The sequence below is a fragment of the Lontra canadensis genome, unplaced genomic scaffold (assembly GCF_010015895.1).
Source record: "Lontra canadensis isolate GAN:19392208 unplaced genomic scaffold, GSC_riverotter_1.0 scaffold27, whole genome shotgun sequence".
In the NCBI taxonomy this organism is placed as follows: domain Eukaryota; kingdom Metazoa; phylum Chordata; class Mammalia; order Carnivora; family Mustelidae; genus Lontra; species Lontra canadensis.
In genome coordinates this window covers 14,949,331-14,976,945 of record NW_022631021.1, presented here as the reverse complement: position 1 = coordinate 14,976,945, position 27,615 = coordinate 14,949,331, and the positions used below count along the sequence as shown (strand labels likewise).

Below are 27,615 nucleotides of genomic sequence, written 5' to 3'. Positions count from 1 at the left end.
CACATATCTACAGATGTGGTGAAATGGCATGGAACTGTACACATGCACTGTACCAGCATCATTTGTCCTGGTTTAGGTTTTGTACTCTAGTTATGTAACATATAACCATTGAGGGACCCTGAAGGGTACAAGGACACTCTCTGTACTGTTTTTGCAACTTGTGAGTCCATAATTATTTTAAAATGAAAGCTAAAAAAAAATTGAAAGTTAAAAAAAGATTGACAAATAATAGGATGTTGAGACTTATGGCAGCGTTCTGTTGAGATATTGCCAATTTCTGTGTTAACACCGAGGAAGATTTGACCAAATGAAGGACTGAATGAGGGTCTGAATTACAGTAGTGGCTGTGACAATGGGAAGAAGTGGGCCAATATGATAGACATGGACAGAGCCTGAAGGTTGGATGACATAATGGAGTATGAAATGAATAGGACTCTAGGCTGTTTGGTAGATAAAGAATAGTGTCTTAGTAATGGTAGGGAATATAGAAATAGGAGTATGTTTTGTGGATAGGATGGTATACTTGGTTGTGAGCATACTGCTTATGAGTGCTGGTGGGCCAGTAGGGATAGGCTGTGGACAGTTCAACATACTAGGCTGTGTTCAAGAGATCATGGTTGAAAGTACATAATCAAAATATGTATGTAACAGTAGTATTTGAATCTGTGGAAAAGAAGATTGCTAAGGGAAAGTGTATGAGTGAGAAAATGTGGGAAAATTAATCTCATAATGGATTTTTTTATGACCCTGGGTAAGTTACCTAACTTTTCAGTGCCTCATTTTCTTCATGAGTAAGGTAAGAGAAGTGAGGTAGAGAATATCATAGTATATTCCTCATAGAATTGTTGTGAAACTGAAAGAAATTATCTATATAAATTGCACAGTGCTTGGCACATTGTAAACACTAATGGCTAGCCATTTTATTATTTAGTAAGCACTTTGGTTATGCATATGAAAACAGTGGACTCTAACTCTGAAAGGTATATTGAATGTTTAAAATTAAACAGTGATTTTTATTGGCAGTGACATTTTTTATTTCTTGAAATAGAACTTTTTGGTGTTTGAAGGTCTGGTTAGTTATAATCTTGGAACTAGTCTTTGTGGTTAATTACTTTAAGGCATTTTTATAGAAATGTGTCCCCTTTTTTGGACTGTTATACCTCTGTGACGCAAACTTTGGTACAATACTTTTACCTTCACCTTTCTCCTGTTTCTTTTTTTTTTTTTTTTAAGATTTTATTTATTTATCTGACAGATCACAAGTAGGCAGAGAGGGAGGCACAGAGAGAGAGAGGGAAGCAAGCTCCCTGCTGAGCAGAGAGCCTGATGTGGGGCTGGATCCCAGGACCCTGAGATCATGACCTGAGCCAAAGGCAGAGGCTTAAACCACTGAGCCACCCAGGCACCCCTTTCTCCTGTTTCTTAATTATATAATTCTTTCACCTTTTGGGGCTTGGAGATAAACTCTTGGCTGAATACGTAATATTTTTGTTTATTTGTTGAAAGTAGAGTAGATGAGGGATGATATTAAAACTGAATCTAGGACTGGGCAAGTTTCTTCCAATGAAGATGGGATACAAGGAACCCACCTGTATTTATTTAGCTTCTGTTTCTTTTCTCTGTGACAGGATTATTATGCTCTAGAAGTGTCATTTGGGGGAGCCAAAGCACTGTCCTTAAACTTACATCGGTCTGTTTAGAAGGGAAAAAAGTAGTGAATTGAATTGAAGTTCATGCTTTGCAGGTGTTTATGTGTCTCTTCTTTCTGTTTTAATAGTAAGTGGCTAGTGGGGTTTGTTAAATAGCAAATGAATAAGACTAAAGGTTGGGCATTTATGTTCCTAGAGTTTTAACTTTTTTACATTTGATTTTAGTTGCCCTATTGATACTTCAAGGGTTAAGAGAAATAAGTATTTTTGGCTGGATATATATCATATCACTTCAGAGCCAAATTAGACTGTGGATGCCTTGTCTGAGACCCGCTATGAAATACCAAAAGAATAGTCTTTGGAATGTAGGCTTGATTTTTCCAGTCAATGAACCGACTGATATTTTTGGAGTGCCTGTAGATGCAAAACACTAAATTATATTAAAAATATTGCCACTCGAGTAAGTCCTTAAAGAAACAATTTTGGTACTGTTTGGTTGATTAGTGTACATCAGAGCTATTGTTTGGGCTCTCCAAATACAGGTTGTTCAGGGATGCAGTAGGACCTGCATACAAATAGATTGCAATTTGGATTTGGAAAGGATAGCTTCTTGTTTATTCTGTGTCAGTTTTCATTTGGTGTGTTGTATATTCTTTAAAATGAATTACAATTTATTTGAGTGACCCTTTTTTAATATAAGCTTGACATGATTATTTTTCTTTATATTTATCACTCCCTTTGACACACAGGCACACACCCACATGTGTGCGCGCACACACACGAAGAGCTATAGTTTGGGTAGTATTCATAGCAGGAGAAAGATAATTTATTTGAAGTTTTTAGTAGGTTGTTATCTTTAGTCATGAGAAAAGTCTACTTTGAAATTTCACTGCCTCTTTTTGGTAAGAGGATTAATTCTAGAACAGAGGGGCTCTTTCCAAACCATGTCTTCATTAGAAGCTGGGGTTTGATGTATGTTAGAAAAGATACACACTTCCTCCACTGTTTCTTAAGCTCTTGCTATTTATTATCTGACTTGTTTATCAAACCCTGGAAATTGGTACCGTTGATGGCTAATGGGGTGTTTTGGTCAGTTGAGAGTGGAGATACTTTAAAAAAAAAAAAAAAGCATCACTCTGTGTGTCAGAGAATGTATTGCTTGTAGCTAAAAGTAATGGCTTATCTTGGTTTTTTTGATGGCATCTTTGCTACTATATTGTCCTGTGGTCTCTTTCTGTCTAACAAAGAAAATTGACAGGTTACTTACCTTTTTATGAGTGCTTTTCTTGAGAACTGTATGATTGAATGCGTAGTGAAATTAACCTTGGCTTCTGCAGTACTGAATGGCAGCAGAGAAATGCTTGCTTCTTCCTTCCTTCTTAAAAAATGCTGTTTGAATATAGTTTGGGTAAGTTGACCTCTGAGGTAGTTGATGGAGAAAATTGAAATGAAATATTTTTCTTCTCTTCTGAGTATTGTGTTAATTTGCCCCAAATGACATAATTAGCTTAAATGTTGTGTGACGTGTTAGGTTTTAGCCAACTAGGCTGACTTTAATTTGTATGTCTTTATTTTTACTATGTATGTGGTAAAATTTGATAATTAATAAAGATTTAAAGGAATATCTACTGATAAATTCACCCTGTTTCACCTTCTTAGACCTAAGAAGCATAATTTGGCTAAATTATGCAAAATGCTAATTAAAGGGTTTAATTTGCTAATCATCTCAGTTTGATTAGAGGCAGATGCTGATTATCTACACAAATCTAAATGGACCTTTCAGAGATGGCTTTCATTATTTAAAATCAACTTGTCAAACTATGTAAGACATAAATTTAAGGAATAACAAATACCAATAGTTACCTATTTACTTTCAGTGTAATGCAAGGCTGGATAATTCACAAATGCTATGCATCTGAGACTTGGTGTATACAGTGTCATTAGGCATTTCAGTATTTTCAAAGTTTAAGAGTTGAACTTTGGCTTTTTTACTGAGCTCATTAGATTGTCTGATCTTACCTTTTTTGGTCCTTTGGGTCTCTGATATTTTTCCTGGCCCTTTTTGCCTTCTTCTAGGAAGGAAAAGGACACTGCAAGGGAGCCAAGACAATGCCGTGCATATACGTTTAAACCATGCATAGACATATTCAGGTGTATTGTAGATAGGTATACTAGATTCCTTAGAGGTGACCAAAACTTCCTCTTACAAATCTGAAAGATGTGGCAGGAAACTGTTGGTAGGCATGGGTCAGTGTTAACACCAGGAAGCGGTGGGGGGGAGCATCTTAGTTCACTAACTGAGGAACAATTTGGATCCATGCTCCCAGCCTTTTATTCTTGCTGGCTTGTCTTTTTCTCAGTGTGTGCAAAGATATAAAACCATTTACAGTTCAGTCAAGTGTCTGTGGCTGACTTAGGGTTAAGAGTGGAGAAATCAAGGCAGACACTATTCCTAATTTGAGTCAGATACAAAAGGCCCAGTAACAGGAAATGTTTGGGGTTTTTCATTGCAGGCAGGGTATTAGGATAGAGGATCTGAGGTGCATACATACAATCCTGCTTTCACCTGTACCCAGGTCAAAGTTTGGTAGGATGAGGTAGCATGATGTCTAAGTGGGGATAATCTATATGTCATACGGCCCTAGGGTAGAATGCACTGGTGCCATACTACCTGGGGTTGAATACTGGTGCTGTCACTTAGTAGTGTTTTTTTTTTTTTTTCTTCCCCATGCAATTTGGTTTTCTCATCTGAAAAACAGAAAACATAATACTATCTCATAAGGTTAGATGGCTTCAATAAAGCTAATACATGTTAAATACTTAGAACACTGCCTAGCAGATAGTAAGCACATAATAAATTTTAACTATTATTATTTTTGTTTGTTACGTTCTGACTTCTTTGTGAGATTTGCAAAAGATGGTGTACATAGAGAACATTGGGTTCTTACCCCTAATATCCCTTTCAGTCATTTAAAAATGATTGCTACATGCATCAAAACCCATAAAATACCTAGGAATAAGTCTGAACAAAGAGGTAAAAGATTGGTAATCTGAAAACTATAGAACACTTATGAAAGAAATTGAGGAAGACACAAAGAAATGGGAAAGTGTTCCATGCTCATGGATTGGAGGAACAAATATTGGTAAAATGTCTGTACTACCCAAAGCAATTTTTACATCCAATGCAGTCTCTATCAAAATACCACCAGCATTTTCTACAGAGCTAGAACAAACAATCCTAAAATTTGTATGGAACCAGAAAAGATCCCGAATAGCCAAAGGAAGGTTGAAAAAGAAAACCAAAGCTGCGGGTACTGTAATTCCAAACTTCAAACTGTATTCCAGTGCTGTAATCATCAAGATAGTATGGTACTAGCACAAAAACAGACACAGATCAATGGAACAGAATAGAGGACCTGGAAATGGACCCTCAACTGTGTGGTCAACCAATTTTCAGCAAAGCAGGAAAGAATATCCAATGGAAAAAAGACAGTTTCTTCCACAAATGGTGCTGGGGAAATTGGACAGCCACATGTAGAAGAATAGAACTGGACCACTTTCTTAAACCATACACAAAAATAAATTCAAAATGGATGAAAGACTTAAATGTGAGACAGGAATCCATCAAAATCCTAGAGGAGAACACAGGCAGCCATGGCAACTTCTTCCTAGAAACATCACCAAAGGCAAGGGAAGCAAGGGCAAAAATGAACTATTGGGAATTAAGGAGGGCACTTGTTGTGATGAGCACTGGGTGTTGTAGGTAAGTGATGGGTCACTAAATTCTACTCCTGAAACTAATATTTCACTATATGTTAATGTGAATTTAAATAAAATCTTGGAAGGGAAAAACTTATTGCTATACATACATGTATAATAACAAAAAAATATAAGAACCTCAGTTGTGGTTAGCTAATATAATTTAGCTAATAGGTAAGCTAATAGATATTTGGATAAGCTAATAGATAAGCCAATAGAATTTGGAATACTGGTGGGATGCCTGGATGGCTCAGTCGGTTAAGCGTCTGCGTTTGGCTCAGGTCATGATCCCAGGGTCCTGGGATCAAGTCCCACATTGTGCTCCTTGTTCAGTGGGGAGCCTGCTTCTCCCTCTGCCTACACTGCCTGTTCTGCCTGTAGCTCTCTGTGCTTCTGCTATTTCTCTGACAAATAAATAAATAAAATCTTTAGGAAAAAAAAATAGAATTTGGAATACTGGAGTTTTATTAAAACGAAAAAGTGCAGATTTTGGTCTGATTCTTTTTATGTAGTATGAGTGGTTTTAGAGGTGTGTAGAGATAGTTGCTAGACTGACAATTGGACAGTCCCTGATCATGAGTATTTTTTATATCTGGATTCAAAGGGTAAAAAAGAAGGTTCCTTTGAATTCACTTGTTTTCTCATTCCCAGAAGATTAAAACAATTTATTGTGTAATGGATAAAGGGTAATAGAATGCTGTGAGTTTTGTAACTACTTAGACCAATAGAATTTGGTGGAAGTGACACTGTACCTGTTTCTGGGTACAGACCTTAAGAAACTGGCAGCTTCCACTTCCTCTGTCTGATACTTTCTTGTCAGTCTTGAGATGTCATGTAAGATCTGACTATACTTGCTGAAATGTACTTGCTAGAGAGGTCTGTTCTGAAGGCTGGCATACACTAGCAACTGTCATACTTGAGAGGCCATGTCTCAGCACTCCTGGACATTCCCAGTGGAGCCTGGCCATTTAGCCGACTCTACCAAGGTCCCAGGCATGCGAGTGGGGCCATCTTGGACTCTTCAGTCTGTTCATCAGCTCAAGACCCAAGGGATGTCATTTGATGCCACATGGAACAGATGAAAGCTGAAATGAACATGAACAGACGAAAGCTGTATGCTTTCTGAATTTCTGACCAACCAAATTGGAGACAAGAAAATGGTTGTTGCTTTAAGCTGCTAAGTTTTAGGGGTAATTTATTATGCAGTGATACATAACTGGAAATGGTAGCTAAGCTGGAGCTTCTGACTTCTTAAGTTTGAACAGAAGCCAAAACAGTGTACCCTAAACACTTTCAACAACTCTGCGATGATTTAGAAAGACTATGAAACATGATAGTATGGAAAATGAAATTCAGATAATTAGATAACTAGAGAAGGTAACTCTGAGGGAGCTCAGATTACTCAGAAGAGAGAGAAATGGAAACGTTCTTGATAAATGCTTTCCACTTTCCAGAACTTTGGTGAAGCTGCTTCAACAGAGTTAGCTGAGAAGTTTATGGCTTTTTAACTTTGAAGAGAGGCTTGCTGCATTTCTGAAACTTGCCAGGAGTCTCAGAATCCTTTGAGGTCTTCTTTATTTTCAGAGATACTTTTTTATGTTTCAGAACCTGGGAAAGAGAGGTAAAAAGGTATAAGGTAGTTGATGTTTTTATACAGTGTTACCTCTCACGAATTTGACAAAATTTACAGTAGTCCAAATTAATGACTTCAATTAGTAGCATAGATTGCGGATAGTCCTTTTTGCTTGCTATATTCAATTCAGCCAAGAGATGGTGAACTAAGAGATATGGTTAGGGCCCTGTGTAGGTGCTATGGGGGATTTAAAGCACTTTCTTAATTAGAAAGGGTTATAAATAAGTGAGTAAAAGCAGTCATGAGTTACCATTGACACCGTACCATACAGGCTTCTTGATTTTTGTTTTTTGTGTGCTGTTTTGAAACATTTGCAGATTTCTATTTTCTTTTTAATTTTTAGCATTTAATGGTTTATATTGGTTCTCAGTATGTGGAGTTTGGATTATGGTAGTTAAGGGAGAAATTTTAATTCATATGGAAAATCTGTGGAAATGATTTCTTATTGAAAAACTGAAAATGGATTAAAAAACTTATTTCATAAGTCCAGGGAAGCAGGACAGTTGAGGCCTAATAAAACCTTTTTGTGTTGGCAGACACATTACTGCTATTATAACACTTTGCTTAAGGAACGGGAGAATCAAGGATAAATGTAGTACATACACAGCCGTTTGAGGAGCCGTTTGAATTTGCTGCTTAGCTTTCTGGATTCCTTAAGCTGTATCACTTTTGGGTTGGTAACGGTCTTACTGGAGGCAAGAAACAAAGTGAACAAGATGATTCTCATATATGTTTCCCAAGGCTGCTTTTATTTATTTCTGTAAAACAGAAGTAATAATTTTGCCTTTTTTTCTTTTTTGGTAACTCAAAGTTAACAGTAGCAAGGAAGATATAGATAAGGAACCAAGTGGTATTTTAAGAGATCAATGTCAGGATCATTACAGAGAACAACATAATGGCTCTAGAATGGATGAATTCAGTGTTTTCTCTTTTTGCAATTTTGAGCACATGGAATGAAAATGGCTACATTTAGGTGGGGTAGGAGTTTAGCTTTGGAAGAAGCTGGTACACTACAATATGGATAAAATACATAATTACAATATTATAAGATTGAGGGCTGTTATGGTGAGGTTCACATGATTATCTGTTCTTCAAGGCAGAAATGAGCTCTTTTTTCCTGTTTCTGCTGGAGAGGAGTAGGAGGAGGGCTGTGACTTGATGACGTACAGAGGGGCCTCTGAGTAGTGCAGCTAGAACTGCTTCCCCTCACATCTGGTGTTCCCCTCAGGACTGGATGTCTCTGAATAACACCAGCCCTTCTATCTGGTATCATGGCTTCTTCTGGTATTTGAATCCGTATTTTAAGTGCAGCTGAAACGCTTGACTGTTTTAGGAATGGAATTTGAGATAGAACTGTAAATTGAGAAAGGAGTATAGGCAAGGGAAGGGAGCTCTTGATGGACTTTGAAGTAAGACAAATGGCTGAGTAGCCTCTTTCTGCCTTAAGGGAGGGTAAATGTATAAGATGTTGGGGAACACTTGTCTAACTCTCTGTTATTGTCAGGAAGTGGCTTGGAGGGACTTGAATCTACCAGCCTCTTCCCTACCGAGGTACCCAGATTAACACATGGTTTATAGAAAGTGTGCTTGCTATGCAGATGTATCTTTAAGCTCAGTCCCTAACTACCAAAATTCTGCTCCCAAGTACACATGACACAGAATATCTGGAGCTATTGGTGTCCTCCATAGTACTTTATACTTAATGTTTGATAATGCTTTATGTTTCTCCAGCATTATGTTCTGCATTATGGAGGATTTGTAACATTTTTAGTTTGAGAGAGTAGAGAGAGACTTTTCATGAAACAGAGAACAAGGCAAAATAATCACATTCCAGAATGTTTGATATAGTCTCTAAGAGTTATGAAAAAGTAAACAGGATATTGCTACAGACTGGATTAATCTAGAAAGGCATCATTGAGCTGACAGTATTTGAACTGAGTCTTAAAAGATAAGGCAGAAAGGAGGTAGCAGATCTATTCTGGTGGGTGGGATATTGTGCCAACTACACCATCAAATGTTTGAATAATTTTCTGAGGAACTGAAAATGTTGAACTGGGTCAACAGATGGGAAACCTTTGTCAAGGCCACAAAAGTGCTTTCTAATATTTTCAGTTGCAAACCTGTGTATTTAAACATCTCCTGAAATAAATACCTCCTTTCTCTTTATCCAAGGCACAAACAATAGCTAGTATTCTCACTGTTTGAATTTCAAATAGTATGATAGAAATGTAAAATTAATGATAAGACTTGATTTCCTATGGACTATAAGAGAAAATGATAACAAATCACTTTCTTTTTCTGCCTTTATTTTTTTCTGCTCGTTTCTCCATTTGCTTGATAAACATAGCTGCATCATTGGTCCATACGGACTTTTTTTTTTTTTTAAGTTTATTTATTTATTTAAATAGTCTCTACACCCAGCATGGGACTCGAACTCACAACCCCAAGATCAAGAGTCAAATGCTCTTCTGACTGAGCCAGCCAGATACCCCGAGTCCATACTGACTCTTGAGAAAGCTTCAGACTTTCTTCCCCAGCCAAGTAAGCCATATTTTTGTAATCTGCTATTAGCTGCTTAATTTGGAAAGCTTCAGTTGTCATCATATCTTTCATGAATTAGAGTTTGGCTTCCTCTCTTCCATTCATCTTGAAAATGTCCAAAGTGCTACATAGTTTAAAAACTTAGAGCCAAGTTGAGCAATTTTCTACTGGGCTACATTGTAAAAATGGGAAAGGAAAATTACTTTCTTTTGTTTTTTTTGGAAGACATTTGCCAGTTGGAGCCTCAACAAAGATTGAGTTTGGGAGGCCTTTAATTGTGCACCAAAAGGTTATTGCAGAAGATAACATAAGGGAGATGTCATAAAGAAGAAAATTTGAAGCTCAGTAATAGAAAGCTGTGTGAAGAAATAGGCATTCTGCCAATTAACTGGATGCTTGAAATAAATAGTTTGGAATTAAAGAAACAGTTGCAAATTTCGAAGACTTGATTAACTTAGTTCATAGGGAAACTTGGGAGTGGGGAAAAAACTTCAGGTTTTGGTAGTTTGAAAGCTGAAAGTGTACTTACTGTTCATTGCAGTTTTGCTCCAAAATATTTAATTTTTATAAAGTTTGATAATGTAAAATCATAAGAATTGTTAATCTGATTTTATGTTAAACCACGGAAATAAAATTCCAAATATGTTTGGGCAAAATGAAATATGATCATAGGAGTTCAGTCTTGAAATGTTGACTGTCTCAGCAGTCAGTAAATATTTCCAAAATTGGGCATAGAGTGATTATGAGTATGTGTAGGAAGGATATCCAACGAAGCAGATAAATGGTACCTGACCCTTGGGTCTTCTTATCTGTTGAGTAATCATGACACAATTATATAAATAACCGATTAATAAAATTTTGTGTGTATCAGGGAGATGTACAGAAGAACATTAAATGTTCATCTTTCCATAAATGTCCAGCTCTTATGTTGCATTAGTTTTAGGTGAAGTACAGTTCTTTAAAGTTTTTATTTCTATACTTCTTTTACCTTTTAAGCATTGTCACACAGACCAAAAAGCAAGAAAGGAGATTGCATTCTTTACTGAAAGGTATTTTTGCTGGATGTAGAATTTTAGGTTGTCAGGTTCTTTCTTTCAAGATTTTATTTATTTATTTATTTTTAAAAAATTTTATTTTTATTTTTTTAAAGATTTTATTTATTTATTTGACAGACAGAGATCACAAGTAGGCAGAGAGGCAGACAGAGAGAGAGGAGGAAGCAGTCTCCCTGCTGAGCAGAGAGCCCGACGCGGGGCTCGATCCCAGGACTCTGAGACCACGACCTGAGCTGAAGGCAGAGGCTTCAACCCACTGAGCCACCCAGGCGCCCCTCAAGATTTTATTATTTTTTTTTAATTTATTATTTTTTTTAAAGATTTTTTTTTTTTTATTTTATTATTTGACAGAGAGAGAGAGAGAGAGATCACAAGTAGGCAGAGAGAAAGGAAGGGAAGCAGGCTCCCCGCCTAGCAGAGAGCCTGATGTGGGGCTCGATCCCAGGACCCTGGGACCATGACCTGAGCTGAAGGCAGAAGCTTTAACCCACTGAGCCACCCAGGTGCCCCTCAAGATTTTATTTTTAAGTAATCGTTACACCAGTGTGGGGCTCCAACTTAAAACTCTGAGATAAAGAGTTGCTTGCTTTACTGACTTAGACAGACAGCCTTTTCTTTTTTCTTTAAAGATTTTAAGGTAGGTACTTTTCACATTTAAAAAAATTTTTTTTAATTTGTTTATTTGGCAGAGAAATCACGAGTAGACAGAGAGGCAGGCCGGGTCAGGGGAGGAAGCAGGCTCCCCCGCTGAGCAGAGAGCCTGATTCGGGTTTCGATCCCAGGACCCTGGGATCATGACCTGAGCCGAAGGCAGAGGCTTTAACCCACTGAGCCACCCAGACGCCCCTCACATGTTTAATATATATAATTCTTCTGTCTTCTGGCTTCCATTTTTGCTGTTGAGAAGTCAGCTGATAGTCTAGCTGTAGTTCCTCTGAGGATAAGATAGTCACCCTCCTGTCGTGATATCCCACACTGAGATACCATGGATCTGTTTGGGGGCTGGGGTCTCTATGAGGACTGAAGGAGCAGAGGTTATGACAGAGACTATGATTCCAGGATAGATGGTGACAGAAGACCATTTGGTAGTGGGGTACTGTATGGATGATGACTACAGAGGAGGTGGGGACAGCTATGAAGATGAGTATGACAGATGAGATGATCGCTCATGGAGCTCCAGAGAGGATTACTCTCAGGATAATTACAGGCATAACGATAGAGGTCCTCCTCCACTTTCCCCTCCCTCTAAAAGAAGGCAAACTGAATCCAAAGCCTTGGAGTACTCCTAAGGAAGATGATTCCTCTGCTAGCACCAGTCCACCTGAGCAACCTCTGTCTTTGGAGGGGGAAACTCTGTCAACACGGCTGCTAAAGACTGAGAAGTAGAAGAATGGCTATAGGAGGAGTGGGAGAAACTGAAGGGCCAGTTGGATGAGCTGGAACAGGAACAATGGCCTCGGGGTAGACACCCAAGCTGGCGAAGTGAAGAAATTCAGGAACAGAATAATCCTGGACAGGAAGTGAGCCATCACAGGCTGGGACCTCAGCCACAGCTGGCAGAAATGCAGGGGAGAGAGAGGGAGAAGTCTCTAGAAAATGAAACACTCAATGAGGAAGAAGAGTGTCCCTCTCCAACTTCTAAGCCTCCCAAACCTCAACAGCCTCTAAAGGCACTCCACCGAAGGAGAGTGCTTGGGTGTTTGGAAGGCCTAATCCTCCTGCTCTGTCTCAGAGCTCAGACACAGAGCACTAATCCCCACAAGTAGTGGTGGGGGGGAAGTGGTTCTGGCTCAACCATTTGAGGAAGGAACAGCAAGGAAAGATGAAAATAAAGTAGATGGGGTAAGTGTCCCAAAGGGCCAAAGTGGGAGCTCCAGCCACTGTCCAGGAGGTGGAGGGAACAAAGACCACTGGAAGGCATCAGATAGGAAAGATGGCAGAAAAGGATCAAAAAGATCACCTGAGCCAAACAAAGAAACCTGAAGAAAATCCATCTTCCAAGTTCAGTTCTATAAGGAAGTATGCTGCTGTCTCCATTGGGGGTGAAGATGAGAACGAGGAAGATTATACCAAATAGACCTCTGCATCCTGTGCTTTCTCCAAGTCTCTTCACCCTGGAGTGTTCAAGAGCAAATCAAACCTCTATCCAGACAAGACAATAAAACCCATCTCCTGGAGACCTTTCTTTGGGGGGAAAAAAACCAACCAACCAAACAAAAAAAACACCCAAAAAAGGGAAATGAAATGAAATTGTTTTGCATACTGCTGCAGCCTTTAAAATATTGAACTAACTGGAGAATTGCCAGTATAGCCTGAGAGAAAGAGATGTACAGCTTTTCATGGAAAAGTTGTGCATTTTTATGACATGCAGTTGCAGGTGTGATTAGTGTGGGTGGGGGGCTCCATTTAGTAAAATGGCGTGATGATGATGCAGTGTCTGGAATCTGGTTGGGCAGTAGGACAGGCTTTAAGGAAGAGTGTAAGATTTCTACCTTTTAATTTTTTTTGTCCTATTGTGGCATATATGAATTCTTAAACATATGAATACATTTTCCATCCTTGGAAAGTACATTTTCCATCCTTAAAAATGTAGGTTTAGTTTCTGAAGTTGTTTTTTTATCTCCAGGAGGCTGCCTGCCCCTCCTTTTATTTAATTCGGAGTTCCTGGGACCAGCCTGGGGGATTCCTTCATTTTTACCCCTTAGGGTGTAGTGGGGAGTAGTCTATTGAATAAGAGTGTTTGGTGACCAAAATAAGTGGGAGAATCGTGTTTTGAAAAAAAGCTGTGGGGAGGTGACAAATTATTTTGAATGAGTGGTAGGGGGAAATGGTATGACCAATGGTGAACACTGGAGCAGGAAGCACTTAGGTGTCGTGGGAATTCCTGAGTCTATTTTATAAGAAAGGGTTTTTGTATCCCTTCTGAAAGTTCTGAATTTTTGAATTGTTGAGATCTTGAAGCTTTATTTAGACTTTTTTCCTGGTCTTATGTTCCTCATGCTCCTCCTTGCTATTACCTCCCCAAAAAGCAGTTTCTATTTAAATCACATACCTGATCTAGGCATTGTTTATCAGCCCCAGGGAGCAGAAGCAAATGAGGAATCACTGCTTTTCTTCAAGAGATCTTGGCCTTTCCGTATGTCTTTTGACTCTTACTCCTTTGGTCCATTCCTATTCTACTTCTTTCACCCCTTTTGTACTTTTATATGTCAGAAAACTCTGGAATTAATGGTCTTAGGTAGTGAGTGAGGGTTGATAAATAGGGACAGGTAAATTGTGAGCTGTTCTTACAACCATGGTTTGGGGCTTTTGTTTTTGTTTTTACGTTTCCTTCTCTCCACTGAAATCCCACACCAGTGTTTGGATTTATAACATGGCCTCCACCAATTTGTGGGTTTATTTGTTTGTTTGTTTGTTTTAACATCCCTTGAGAGAGAACAAATGATAATGGAGAGAACTGTTTAACAAGGTCCTTGTTTCTCTTGAAGCACATTAGCAAAACTTGTTTGTTTTTATGTGCACTTTTGTGCTGTTAGCCTAGTAGACTGTATTCTTATGGGTGTCATTGGTACCTGCAGAGAAATGACACCTTAGTCTCTTGGTTACAAGCCCTTCTCCCATCAGTCCTAGGTTACACCCTGCCTGGCCCTGCAGACATGTTGGTTTATGAGTGCTGCAACAGTGGGCATACTGAATGATTTACCCAGTGGACATAAAAGATCACATGAAGTAACTTCAAATAATTGGTTTGGATTGGCCAGTAGCCAGGAAGTGGCTTTCAGAGAGATACCCAAGGCTGAACGTTTTTTTTTTTTAAAAACTCTTTTCTGTAGAGGATGAAAAGGTAGAGTTTGCCTTCTTCAGGTATAGTCGTTCCAAATAGTTGTGTCCAAAAAAGCTGTTTTTTCCCACTCCCCTCTCCTGTCTCCACCCCCTCCCCCGTTAAAACAGAAATGGGGATTATTTCCTACTTCTTAATATATGTAAAATTTGTGCAAAATATCTTCTATGAAAATGATTTGTAAACTGTAGACTTACTACCTGGGAGTTGTCTTGAGATGTAAAATCCTATTCTTTGAGTTGTGGGGTTGTTTGTTTGTTTTCTAAAAAAAAGAAGTTAAAAAAAAAGTTAAAAAAAAAAACAAAAAACCCAAAACCCCAAACACAAAAGGTAGCCATCTTGCTTGTTGTCTCCCTTTAAGATATTTTGATTCACTTCTGCTTGATTTAAATGTTATGTTTGTTGAGTAGTGGGATTTTTTTTATTTTTTCAAGTTTCACTAGGTTTCTTGAATCTGTGGATTGGTGCTCTTGTCCCAATTCTTTCTTCTCTGCCTGGGATTCTAATCAAATGTATTTTAGATCTTCTTAGTCATTCGCATCTCATTCTAATATCTGCATTTTCTTTTTTATTCTTTATCTTTTGAATTATTATTTCTCTTGAACCATTTCCCATTTTTTTTCTCTATTCCATTTTGTCAGTCCTGCTGCCATTAGGTTTTAAATTTTAGCTATTGTAATTTCTAGAAGTTCTGTTTGGTTCCTTTAAAGATCTGTCATGTTAGGGGCACCTGGGTGGTGCAGTTGGTTAAGTGTCTGGTTCTTGGTTTTGGCTCAGGTCATGAACTCTGGGTCATGAGATTGAGCCCCAGGCTGGGCTTTCCACTGAGCGGGGAGTTTGTTTGAGATTCACTCTTTCTCTCCCTCTCCTCCTCCAATCCCTGTGTGCTTGCTCCTTCTCTGTCTCAAATAAATCTTTAAAGAAAAAATCTGTTAAGTGTATATATATATTTTTTGCAGTCAGTTTAAAAGCTGTTGTCATAAATGTAGATTGCTTTTTAATCTGTGTCTGATAATTCTAAGATTTAAAATTTGTGTGGTCCTTCTTGCTGTTATTTATGCTTGTTTTTCACTCCTGCTGTTTTGTTTCTTTGTGTGCCTGGTTATATTTAACGGATTATTGCCCTCATAGAGTTTCTTTTAGGGGGTTCCCAGAATGAGTGTGCTCTCCTCTGTTGGCTTCTGCCAGGCTTCTGGGGCTTGTACCTGTCAAGGACTTTTTTTTTTTTTTTTTTTAAGATTTTATTTATTTATTTGACACAGAGAGATCACAAGTAGGCAAAGAGGTAGATGGAGAGAGAGAGGGAAGCGGGCTCCCCGCTGAACAGAGAACCTGATGCGGGGCTCGATCCCAGGACCCTGAGACCATGACCTGAGCTGAAGGCAGAGGCTTAACCCACTGAGCCACCCAGGGGCCCCAAGGACTTTTTAAAAATTATATTTAGGATGTGGTGGCTTCCTGGCTCATCAAAACTCTGGGTGTGTGCCTGGAGTGGCTAACCTTCTGAAAGACTTTGTTTTTCCTACTTTTTTCTTTCCCTGACTTGTCCAGCGCTGAAACTGCCTGCTTTTCATTCTCCTGTGGTTGAGGGAGAGATGGAGGGTCCATTTTATTTCATTGGTTCCTTGAGGATGTCATCCTTTGGGGTCCCAGTTTAATGTAGGGAGGGTCTCCTGTAGGATCCAACATTAGGCAGGCTCTTATCCTTATCTTTTGTCACTTTAACCCTTGAGGCTGAGGATCTGAAGTACAAGTGGATGCCATTGGCTGATGCCTTCATGGCAAAACTGGCTTTGGTTCTCCTGGCCTTAGATTTCCCTCAGAAAGGGGCAGTTGCTCTTGTCTTGTCAGTTTTTTAATTCTTGCAAACTAATTTTTGTTTTATTTGTTATTTACTTTTATTTATTTGAGGGAGACCTCACATGTGTGTACGTGGGGCAAGGGACTGAGGAAGAGAGAGAATTTCTGGCAGACTCTGCACTGAGCATGGAGTCCAACTCAGTGCTTGATCTCACCGCCTCAAGATCATGACCTGATCTGAAATGAAGAGTCAGATGCTTAACTGACTGAGCCACCTCAGCGCCCCCTGTGAACTAATTTTTTAAAAATGGTTTATCCACCATTTTTCATTATTTTCACTAGAAAATGATCTAAATAACTTAATTAGAAACTGCCTGATGGCTATGTCTGGAACCCAAGAGCCTGCATCTACTGCTGTTATGTTGGAGATGCAGCAAGCTTTGCCCCCCAACCCATCACCCTATTCTTTGCAGTCTCTGTCTAGACAGAGTACTGACTTGGATGGGTTCTAATTTTTTTTAAAAGGTTAAGGGGCGTGGGCATCTGGGTGGGTCAGTTGGTTAAGTGACTGCCTTTGGCTCGGTCATGATCCCAGAGTCCTGGGATCAAGCCCTGCATTGCGTTCCCTGCTCCCAGGTGCGTGGGCACCTGGGTGGCTCAGTTGGTTAAGTGACTGCCTTTTGGCTCAGGTCGCGAAACCAGGGTCCTGGGATGGAGCCCCGCATTGGGCTCCCTGCTCAGTGGAGATCCTGCCTCTCTCTCGCGTGCTCTTTCTGCTTGTGCGCTCTCACTCTCTCTGTCAAATAAATAAATAAAATCTTAAAGAAAAAAAAAAGGTTAAGGGGCTCTTGGATGGCTCAGTTGGTTGGGCAGCTGCCTTTTGCTTAGGTCATGATCCTGGGGTCATGGGATTGACCCCCATATCAGCTCTCTGCTCAGTGAAGCCTGCTTGTTCATCTCCCTCTGCCTGCTGCTCCCCCTGCTTATGTGCACGTGTGCTTTCTCTCTTTTTCTCTCTCTCTCTCTGTCAAATAGATAAACCTTAAAAGGTAGAATAGCTTCATAACTATTATTTATTTATTTGATGAATTATTGTATGCTCTGATTATAAATTTTTAGTCTTCTAGAGTTTCATTATATTTTCAGAGTATTTACCTTTTCTTCTTTTTCTTTGTTTTTTCAGTTGAAAAAACATAGTTTATATATTCCTGTTTATAAACACTTTACCAGGTACTGTGATGAGAGCTGGGAATATAATAACAAATTTTTGTATTTATGTTTGTATAGCAGAGGAGATAACACATATAAATCCTTATAGTACAGTACATAAGTAGTATAATACCACATGTTCAAGCACAGAAGAGGAAGTAGCTGCTACTGAGAAAATCTGGGGAGACTGTAGAGATAATGTGTTAGCTATATAGACATTTTCTAGTAGTAACAGAGGGTATGGAAGGGAATTTCAGATATGGGAAATAAAGTGTAAAGACATGGAGATAAAAGCCATGGCGTGCTATAGGGAGTGCATGTAGATTAATGGAATTGGAGGATGAAATATTTTGGGGGACGAAAATTAAAACCAGGAAAAGTTAAAGGCAGAGGTGGGGTAGAGACTTTGTTGATCCAAGGAGCCTGTGTAGTGGGGATGTGGAGGAGGTGAGTAGGGAGGGTGAGGAGGAATGGTTGGGGGGAGTATATATGTGTTGCTGGGGGTAGTTGTGAATTGGGCTCTGATTTTTTTTTTTTTTTAAGATTTTGTTTATTTATTTGACAGAGATCACAAGTAGGCAGAGAGGCAGGCAGAGAGAGAGGAGGAAGCAGGCTCCCTGCTGAGTAAAGAGCCCTATGCGGGGCTTGATCCCAGGACCCTGAGATCATGACCTGAGCTGAAGGCAGATGCTTTAACACACTGAGCCACCCAGATGCCCCTGGGCTCTGATCGTGAGAGTGAGCTGCCAAGATAGAGCGTGAGGAGGCAGAATGTGCCAAAGACTGTGAGACTGGTATTGAGGGATATGGATTTATCTGTCAGTCAGGGCAGTGGCAAGAAGGTGGATGTTACAATGCTGGCAAAGTTTGTGTTTGGAGGGTGTCTGTCCCAGGTTTAACACTGAAAGACTGGGGCCTCGAGAAACCCCTAAGTCCTGGGAAAACTGGGATGATTGGTCACTATAGTGAGGTGCCAGAAGGGCTGGATGAATTTGGGGCAGTTCATGGTGGAGAGCAGTCATCTGTAGCGGGGAGATACTTGGCCACAATAGAGGGAAAAGGGGGAAATGAGTTTATGTCCATTTACAATAGAGCTCTGTTGTCAGGAGGTGGCAGGGATAGGGGAGCATTTAGAAAGGGGTTGAGCATATGGGGGTTGGTTACTATCGGACAAAGTAGAAAATATTTTGGAATGTGTTCAGCAGAGGGACTATACAAATGAATGAGGTGGATAGATGGGGGTCAGAGCTTAATCAAATGAGAATAACTGTATAGGATCTCTGGTAGATCTCCAGAGGGGTCTATTTTTGGTGTACCCACTGAGAGTAAGGATGAGAAGACATAAATGAAAATAAATGAACAAAAGATTCTTTGATAGTTTTGGTATAAATTGTTTCAGTTCTGACTCCAGGTGTCTACCAGGCTTTTAGCCTCCTGATTGGAATAGAATAATGCATATACTTTTTTGTAGTTGACTTATTCACTGTGCCTTATTTCTCTAAGGTTCCATATTTTTATACTTAACTCATTGTCTTTTGTAGAGTATTTATATATTAGGTCTCAGCAATAGAGCAAAAAAATTTTTTTTAAAGATTTTATTTATTTATTTGACAGAGACACAGCGAGAGAGGGAACACAAGCAGGGGGAATGGGAGAGGGGGAAGCAGGCTTCCCGCCGAGCAGAGAGCCTGATGCGGGGCTTGATTCCACAACCCTGGGATCAGACGCTTAATGACTGAGCCACCCAGGCACCCCTAGAGCAGAGTTTTTAAATAAATTTTCTTAATATTGCTGTTTGAATGTTCAGTATCAACAATTAAACAGTATTTTGTTTATTCATTGTTTTTTGTATTTTGCTATGTTATTACCATTTTTCTAGGCCATATCAGCCTGGAAGTGACTCAGCCTATAAATTGGCCCCCGAGTCCTATTTCCCAGTTCAGGACTGGGTGTGTGTGTGTGTGTGTGTGTGTGTGTGTGTGTGTATCAGAGAGATAGAGATAGAAATTGACTGATTAATTGGGATTGGCTAATTGAAAGTGACTCTTTCTATCTTCTGTGCCCTTATGTGGCTTCCTAGGGTTCCTGCCTTTTAGGGGCATCAAGCTGTTCTCAGTAAATCTTAATGCTGTAGTTGCTGCCTGGCTGGGGTGTCTGGTTGGTGCAGTTGGTTCCAGCTCTTAGTTTTGGCTCAGGTCTGATCTCAGGTCAGTGAAATCTCAGGTTGGTGAGATCAAGCCCCACATCAGGTTCTGCACTCAGCATGGAGTCTGCTTGGATTCTCTTCCTCTCCCTCTGCCCTTCACTACTGTGGGCACATGCTCTTTGTCTCTCTCAAATAAATAAATCTTAAAAAAAAAAAATGGTGCCTGGCTACCCTGTGTAGTGCTGTTCTGTAAGCTTCAGCCAAAGCCAATGCCCTAACAGTGCCACTGGTGACTTGCAACGTAGTTTACTAATAGTTGTTTGAGCAGACAGTTTGAGGTGGATTCTGAAATTAGGTTCCAGGGATGGATCACCTTGTTGGCTCTCTTCCACTTTAGTGAGTGTGCTTTCTTTCATTCTGCCCATGTCTAACTTATGTAAGCAGGGCTAGGCATCAGGCCTTTCACTCTTTCATTGCATGCCGGAAACCAGGCTCTTTCCTCTTGTGGGTGGCTGCTGCTTTCAGATTTGTTAGTAGAGTCAACTTTTCTAAGTTTTGCTATGGTTAGGTAATACAGTTAATTTATAAGGTAGCATCTTACTTTTGTTTGTGTTATCTCTTGAGTTTGTGCCTGGCTCATAGAAGATGCTGAAAAATATTTGTGTGATGCGGTGGGATGGGGTGGAATGTATCCTGGCAGGTTGTAAGTTTCTGGTCCTATTGTGTCCAGCTCAGGAATTACTGCTGTTTTGATTTACTTAGGAGACTTTGAAGAATTCGTGTATAAATCACCCAGTTTTGCCGGGGGGGGGGGGCAGGGAGGGAGAAAGGTTTTCTTGTAGAAGAGAAGAAATGAGCATAAGTATAAGGAATTAATCTTTTTTCTCTAGTATAAATTTTAGTATATTAAAATGTGCCTATGCTATTTTAAAAAAAGGTAGTAATAAAGTAACCAGAGGATTGATTTTTACATTGATCAGCTTGGCAGAATTACTGAGATATCAACATACTAATTAGAATCTCAGGGTATTAAATTATTGTTTGCTTTCTAACTGAATGTTTTGAATGATTATAAATGACAAAGAATTTGTAAGTGACATAGCATGCTATCAATTCTGGTAAATTAATACAGCGACACAATGATAATTATTTCCTTTTATTTACTGTTTTCTCTGTTTCCTAAAAACTTACTGATTATTAACAATTTATTTTTCATTTTTTCCCCCCTATTATATGGCTCTCTTTTATACATTTAAATGCAGAAAGTATGTTTTAAGAGTTGGATTGTAGGGGTGCCTGGTTGGCTCAGTTGGAAGAGCATGCAACTTTTGATCTCAGGGTTGTAAGTTCAAGCCCGCATTGGGTGTAGAGACTGCTAAAACATAATAAACAAAATATAAAAAAAAGGAATTGGATTATAAATAGAAAACATGTTTTAGGCTAACTTTTATTTTAGGTTTTTGGTTATTTTATGTTCTGTTTATTTATTACTATATAACAACTACCCCCAAATCTAAAGTAATAATTCTAAAACCTAATAGCAAAACTTAAAATCAAAACCAAAATCTAAATCTAAAACAATAACCAGTTTATAATATTTCACAGTTTTGAGGGATGGGGATTCATACTGGGCTCCCCACAGGGCAGTTTTTCTGCCCACATGATATCATTTGGGCTTATTTGGTTGGCAGCTAGTTTGGTTGTAGGGATGTCCGAGGCAGCTTTACTCACATGCTCACTCAGTATTGAGGTGAGGACTTCTAGAAGGCTGGACTCTGCTGGCATCTCTTCATGTGATCCTGAAAGCAGGATATTAGACTTCTTTGGTGACCCAGGACTTCAAGAGAGCAAGGCAGAAGCTATCAGTCCTCTCAAAGATCAGGCATGGGACTGTCATGGCATCACTCATGCCATATTGTTAGTCAAAGCAGTCATAGTCCAGCCCAGATCAAAGGGAGGATGAACAGATCTCAGTTCTTAATGCTTAGAGCTTCATGGGAATGTCAAAGAATTTGCAGCCATTTTTAAACCCCGCAGTAAGATTAATTAATAGGTCACCGTGCATTTGAGAAACAAAGTGCCCTTTATAGATTTTAATACTTACTACCAATGTAGAACAATATTGATTAGAAATAGTGATAGCAATACTGGGCACCTGGGTGGCTCAGTTGGTTAAGCATCTGCCTTTGGCTCAGGTCATGATCTCAGGTTCCTGGGATCAAGCCCCAAATCAGGCTCCCTGCTCAGTGGGGAGTCTGCTTATCTCTCTCTTTCTGCTCTTCCCGCCAAGCTTGTGCTCTCTGTCCCTTTCTCTCAAATAAAAAAAAAAAAGGAAATAGTGATAGCAATATTAGAAACCAGGATGTTTGCCTTCGCTACTTGTTTTATCCACACATTTTTTATTTCATTGTAAAAGAAATGATTCCTAATTGTTTCATTGTACACTGGATTTTTTTTTTTAAAGATTTTATTTATTTATTTGACAGAGATCACAAGTAGGCGGAGAGGCAGGCAGAAAGAGAGAAGGGGAAGCAGGCTCTCTGCTGAGCAGGGAGCCTGATGCGGGGCTCAATCCCAGGACTTAGAGATCATGACCTGAGCCAAAGGCAGAGGCTTAACCCACTGAGCCACCCAGGTGCCCCTGTACACGGGATATATTAACCAATCTTTATTAATAATTGTATTAATATTGTTGGAATTGTTAACATGTCTTTTTACCTGCTTGTGCAGGTGTGTTTCATTTTTAATACTTTAAATCATTTATTTACATGTATTGATGTCATGCCCCTTTCCACAAAGGATTTGAGATGACTTGCAACAAGACACAGAGGACAAATATGTATCGAAGTAAAATATAAATAGCAGTGGATAATGAGGATCAAGAAAAACAGTTAATAAATGGCATCACCATCTGCCTAGTGGCTAAAACCTAAACCTAGGAATCTTTTTCTTTATCCTCTTCATCTATAATCTGTCCGTCTATGTTACTACAAAATATATTCCAAATCTGTCCACTTGTTTTTTCTACCAGTGCTTCTCTGGTTTGGGCCATCATCATCTTTTCCCTTAGTTCCCGTTCTTCCTCTCTGATCCCTTTTACCATTCCTTCTCTGTTCAGCACAAAAATGGTCTTAAAAAAATTACAGTGTAAATCAGATCTTGATTTTCCTGTGCTTAACATGTCTGTTTAATGACCAATTCTTAGTATAAAGTCTATCTCACCCTGGTCTGAGGGCTCTGTCTGCCTCTCAGCACCTCTCACACCATCCTGCCTGTCACTGCTCTCCATCGGCCTTCTTTCTGTTACTGCAACCTGCCAGTCCTTTTCCTCCCTGGAAAAAGGACCTATGAGGACCTTTGCACTAGCTCTTTCCTCTGGTTAAGATGCTCTTGCCACAGGTTTTGCATGGTTGACTTGTTTTCAGTCATGTTTCCATTTAAAATGCCATTTCTTCAGAGAGACTGATTGGCCATGCAACTGAAAGTATAAATCTGTCCATTCACAGCATGTGTTTTTGTTTTATTTTCATCTTAGATGGCTGCCTGATAATTTCTTGTTTATTGTGTATTGTGTATTTCATTAAAATGTAAGCTTCATGAAAGCAGTTTTGTTCTGTTTTGCTTGTTTGTAGCTGGATCCCATCTTCTGGAAATGGTGTTTGGTGTACGTAAGTTCTCAGTGTTTTTAGAAAGAATTCTACATAAAAAAACCAAACGTTAGAACTGGTAGTGGTATTTCCAGGATGTGATAGATTTATTTTAGAAAAGATGATTCTTTTCTAAAAAAAGAATGCCTAACTGGCTCAGTTGACCGGTAGAGCATGTGACTGACTCTTGATCTCAGGTCTGTGAGTTTGAGCCCCATGTTGGGGGTTATAGAGATTACTTACAAATGAAGGTTTAAAAAAACAAACAAACATTGTTTCTCTGGGACTTATTCTTTAGACTGGTAATATACATCAGAATCACTGATGGATCTTTAAGAAAAATACACACCTGGGCTTCATTCTGAGATTTAGGAGGCACCAGGAATCTAATTTTGGAAAGCTCCACTGCAAATCTGATGTACATCCTTGTTTAAGGACCAGGGTCTGAGAGAGAGAAAGCTATGTGGATGCAAATAGAAAACTTCTGGCCAAATATTTATAAATATTTGAATATTGTTGATGTGATGTTTATGGATAAAATCTCGGGGAAGCCTTATTTATATCTTTACTCTAGAGGCCATTGTAATAGACTAGTGATTCCAAAGTTGTGTGCTTAAGATCATTTGGGAGTGTGGGAAGGAAATAAATAATTCAACTCATGCAGTTTTAATCTCATTCTTTTTACATTTTGGAGTGGGGGGTAAGGCGTGTTATGAATACATAATACACAGTAATGTACGTAATTTATAAAAATACATGTAGAAGTATGTGCTCAGTATTTTATTGATCAAAATGTGGGATCCAAAGGGCATTAGAGATCACTCTGCCAGTCAGGTAGATTGCACAGTGGTAATAACAAATGATCCCTAAATCTCCGTGACTACTAAAAAGGTTTGTTTCTTGTTCATGCTCTGTGTCTCCTGTGGTCCATCTTCAGCCTTGCTCTGTCATATTGATGCTGTGACTGAGACTGATCGAGCCGCTTTTATCTGAAATTTCACTAGTTGCTATGGCAGAGGGAGGAGAGAACTGGGGAAAGCACATGCTTAAAAAGTTTTTGCTTGGGTGTGACACATGCCACTTAGATTTCACTGGCCAAAGCAAGTCACATGGCGACACATGAGTCTGCAGGTGGGGGATGTACAACTCTCTCTCAGGGAAGGAGTCTGCATAGAGTGAATAGCAATGCAGTCTACACAGCCAGCCTCGTACTTGTTTACTGTGTGGAACATTTGCCTCACCAGAGCTCTGTTTTAATCTCCTCTTAGGCGTGCCGGCAGAGCGAAATTGCTCTCCCAGTTCCTGGTTTAATGGAGAGTATGAAAAAGAAAAGGATACACAAAGCCCGAGTCCTTAATTCTGTTAGTAAGGCAGTATGTAAAACAGTATAATTATAACAGTATAATTATAAGATATAAAAATAAAGCTTTACACAAATTGTTAAAGCCCATTAATTTTTGCTTGACAAGAAGATATATACCATTATACAATATGCCACTTGAAACATAGAGGTACTGACTATAGGGATTGAGCTGTGGGGAACTGTGAATAGTGTTGGAAAGAGAAGAGCTTCAGAGATCAAATGTTCAGGGCCTTTGCTAATTGAAAATTAATCAGAGTGAAGTTTGAGCATCTCTAGAATAGTAATTTAAGTTACTCAGGAAATGTGATTCCATTTAGAACAGTTTGCTTATATACCTCTTTTCAGGAAGATGTTGAGAATACTCAAGGTTATTTTAGTTTTTTTTTTTTTTTTTTTTAAAGATTTTATTTATTTGACCGAAAGAGAACAAGTAGGCAGAGCTGCAGGCAGAGAGAGAGGGAGAAGCAGGCCCCCGGCTAAGCAGAGGGCGGTACGGGGTTCGATCCCAGGACTCTGGGATCATGACCAGAGCTGAAGGCAGTCGCTTAACCAACTGAGCCACCCAGGCACTCCAATTTAGGTATTTGAGATAATCAAGTCAGTAGCAGTTTATACTAATTAATAAAGTTTTTGTAAAATCATCTTGTATTTTCAGTGAGAATTTTCTTACTTTGGCCTCTTAAATTTTGGTTATAACTAAATTGATAAATGACGATTTAGAATGTGTGTGACAAATGGATGAACTTTTTTTTTTTTTTTTTAAGATTATATTTATTTATTTGACAGAGAGAGTTCACAAGTAGGTGGAGAGGCAGGCAGAGAGAGAAAGAGGAGGAAGCAGGCTCCCTGCTGAAAAGAGAGCCCAATGCGGGGCTTGATCCCAGGACCCTGAGATCATGACCTGAGCCGAAGGCAGAGGCTTAACCCACTGAGCCACCCAGGTGCCCCAATGGATGAACTTTTTAATTCACCAGGGAAAAACAGTATTTACTGAAAGGCTGTAACACAAGCAACGACATGAATTTTAGATAGAGTGTTGTGTGATTTGGAATGCACCGGGCTACTTTGGGTGAATGATTTAGAAACACATTGAATTCCTTAGAATTTTATTTGTTATTTCTAATCTAATCAAAACTAGGCAATTTTTTTCTATTTTTTGGGAAGGTACTTTTTTTTTTAATTAAAAATTTCTTTTAAGATTTTATTTATTTAGAGCATGTAGGAGCGTGAGCATGGAGAGGAGCAGAGAGGAGGGAGAGAAAGGGGAAAGATTCTCAAGCAGATTCCATGCTGAACTCAGGGCCCAAGGTAGGGTTCAGTCTCATGACCCTGGGATCATGACCTGAGCTGAAACCAAGAGTGAGACGCTTAATGGACTGTGCCACCCAGGCATCCCTGGGAAGTTCATTTCAGTGAAAGAACTAATTGCTATTTTTTTTTTTTAAGATTTTATTTATTTATTTGACAGAGACCGAGATCACAAGTAGGCAGAGAGGCAGGCAGAGAGAGAGGGGGAAGCAGGCTCCCTGCTGAGCAGAAAGCCCGATGTGGGGCTCGATCCCAGGACCCTGGAACCACGACCTGAGCCGAAGGCAGAGGCTTTAACCCACTGAACCACCCAGGCGCCCCTAATTGCTGTTTTTTTAAAGTAAGCCCTATACCCAGTATGGGGCTTGAACTCATGACCCCAAGATCAAAAGTAGCATGTTCTACCAGCTGAGCTAGCCAGGTGCCCTTTATTACATTCTTTAATATTCTAGTTTTTATTCAAAAACTTTTGAATGAAAAAAGGTTAGTCTTGACTCTGTTTCTAAGGCAAAAGACTATTTGGACAACAGAGTCAAGACTATATATAAAATTATAAGACAAGTAAAGTCTTATAATTTATTATGTTGTATGACCAGTAAGGTGATGTGTGCTTCCACTGCTTCCCTCATATTTACTAGACAAGCAGTTAATTGCTTATAAACACCTGTGGTATTGTTAATACAAATATTTGAGCTGAGTTTAGGGAAAGGGGAGATACTATATTACCCTGGAGAAGCATTAGCATTATATATTGATGTGGGATTTGTTTAGTTGGAACCCAAAAGAGTATTAGGAAAAGTGTCTGTATGTTCAAAGATGCGTATTTTTTTCTTTGTTGCTGTAATAAGTGATTATAAAAGGGCCCTGGTGGATTAACATACCTGAACTTCAGTTTTGTCAGCCAATTCAGTCAAAACTATTTGGGTAAAAAAGTATATGCAGTCAGTTATAATTACCTTCATTAATGGTGGGGAGAGTAGGCATGTATACTAGGATTTTATTTAAATTCATATAAGTGTTCATTAGGCAAATTCAAAGTCCATTTTTATATTTATCTTTTTATATTTCCAGGTAAATTGACTTAAAAAATAATGAAAACTTTCATGAAGACATTAAGATTTCTTCTCCTTTCATCATGTCTCCCTGATTAGTTTCTTTATCAGTTGCTGTGTGAGAATTACAGTTTGACTCTAAAACTGGTCTAAATTATAGGTACCTTTGCTCAGATTTTCTTTGTGGTATGTATCTGGTCGTGCATTTGAGTTTTTTTTTTTTTTTTAAAGATTTTATTTATTTGACAGAGATCACAAGTGGGCGGAGAGGCAAGCAGAGAGAGAGAGAGAGAGGAGGAAGCAGGCTCCCTGCAGAGGAGAGAGCCCGATGTGGGACTCGATCCCAGGACCCTGAGATCATGACCTGAGCTGAAGGCAGAGGCTTAACCACTGAGCCACCCAGGTGCCCCCCGTGCATTTGAGTTTTGAAGGATTTCCCTTATGATGTGCAAAGGAAAAGGTAGATAGTCAATTAAATAGAGAGATAGATGAAGAAAACAAATGCTGAAGCAGAATAATCTGGTGTTACCTCTTAGGAAAATATTTGCTGTTGCTAAGCCTCAACATAGAACACTGTAGAATGAGTGTTGATTATATATAATTTGTGCTGTG

The 27,615-nt window shown here is 39.2% G+C and overlaps 1 protein-coding gene and 1 pseudogene across 2 annotated transcripts in view; both read left to right on the top strand.

Annotated features, from left to right (window-relative positions):
- Positions 1–27,615, top strand: part of PRIM2 (DNA primase subunit 2) — a 329,295-nt gene that overhangs the window by 27,447 nt on the left and 274,233 nt on the right. The gene's annotated exons all lie outside the window — the stretch shown is intronic.
- LOC116871660 lies at positions 11,573–12,714 on the top strand (annotated as a pseudogene).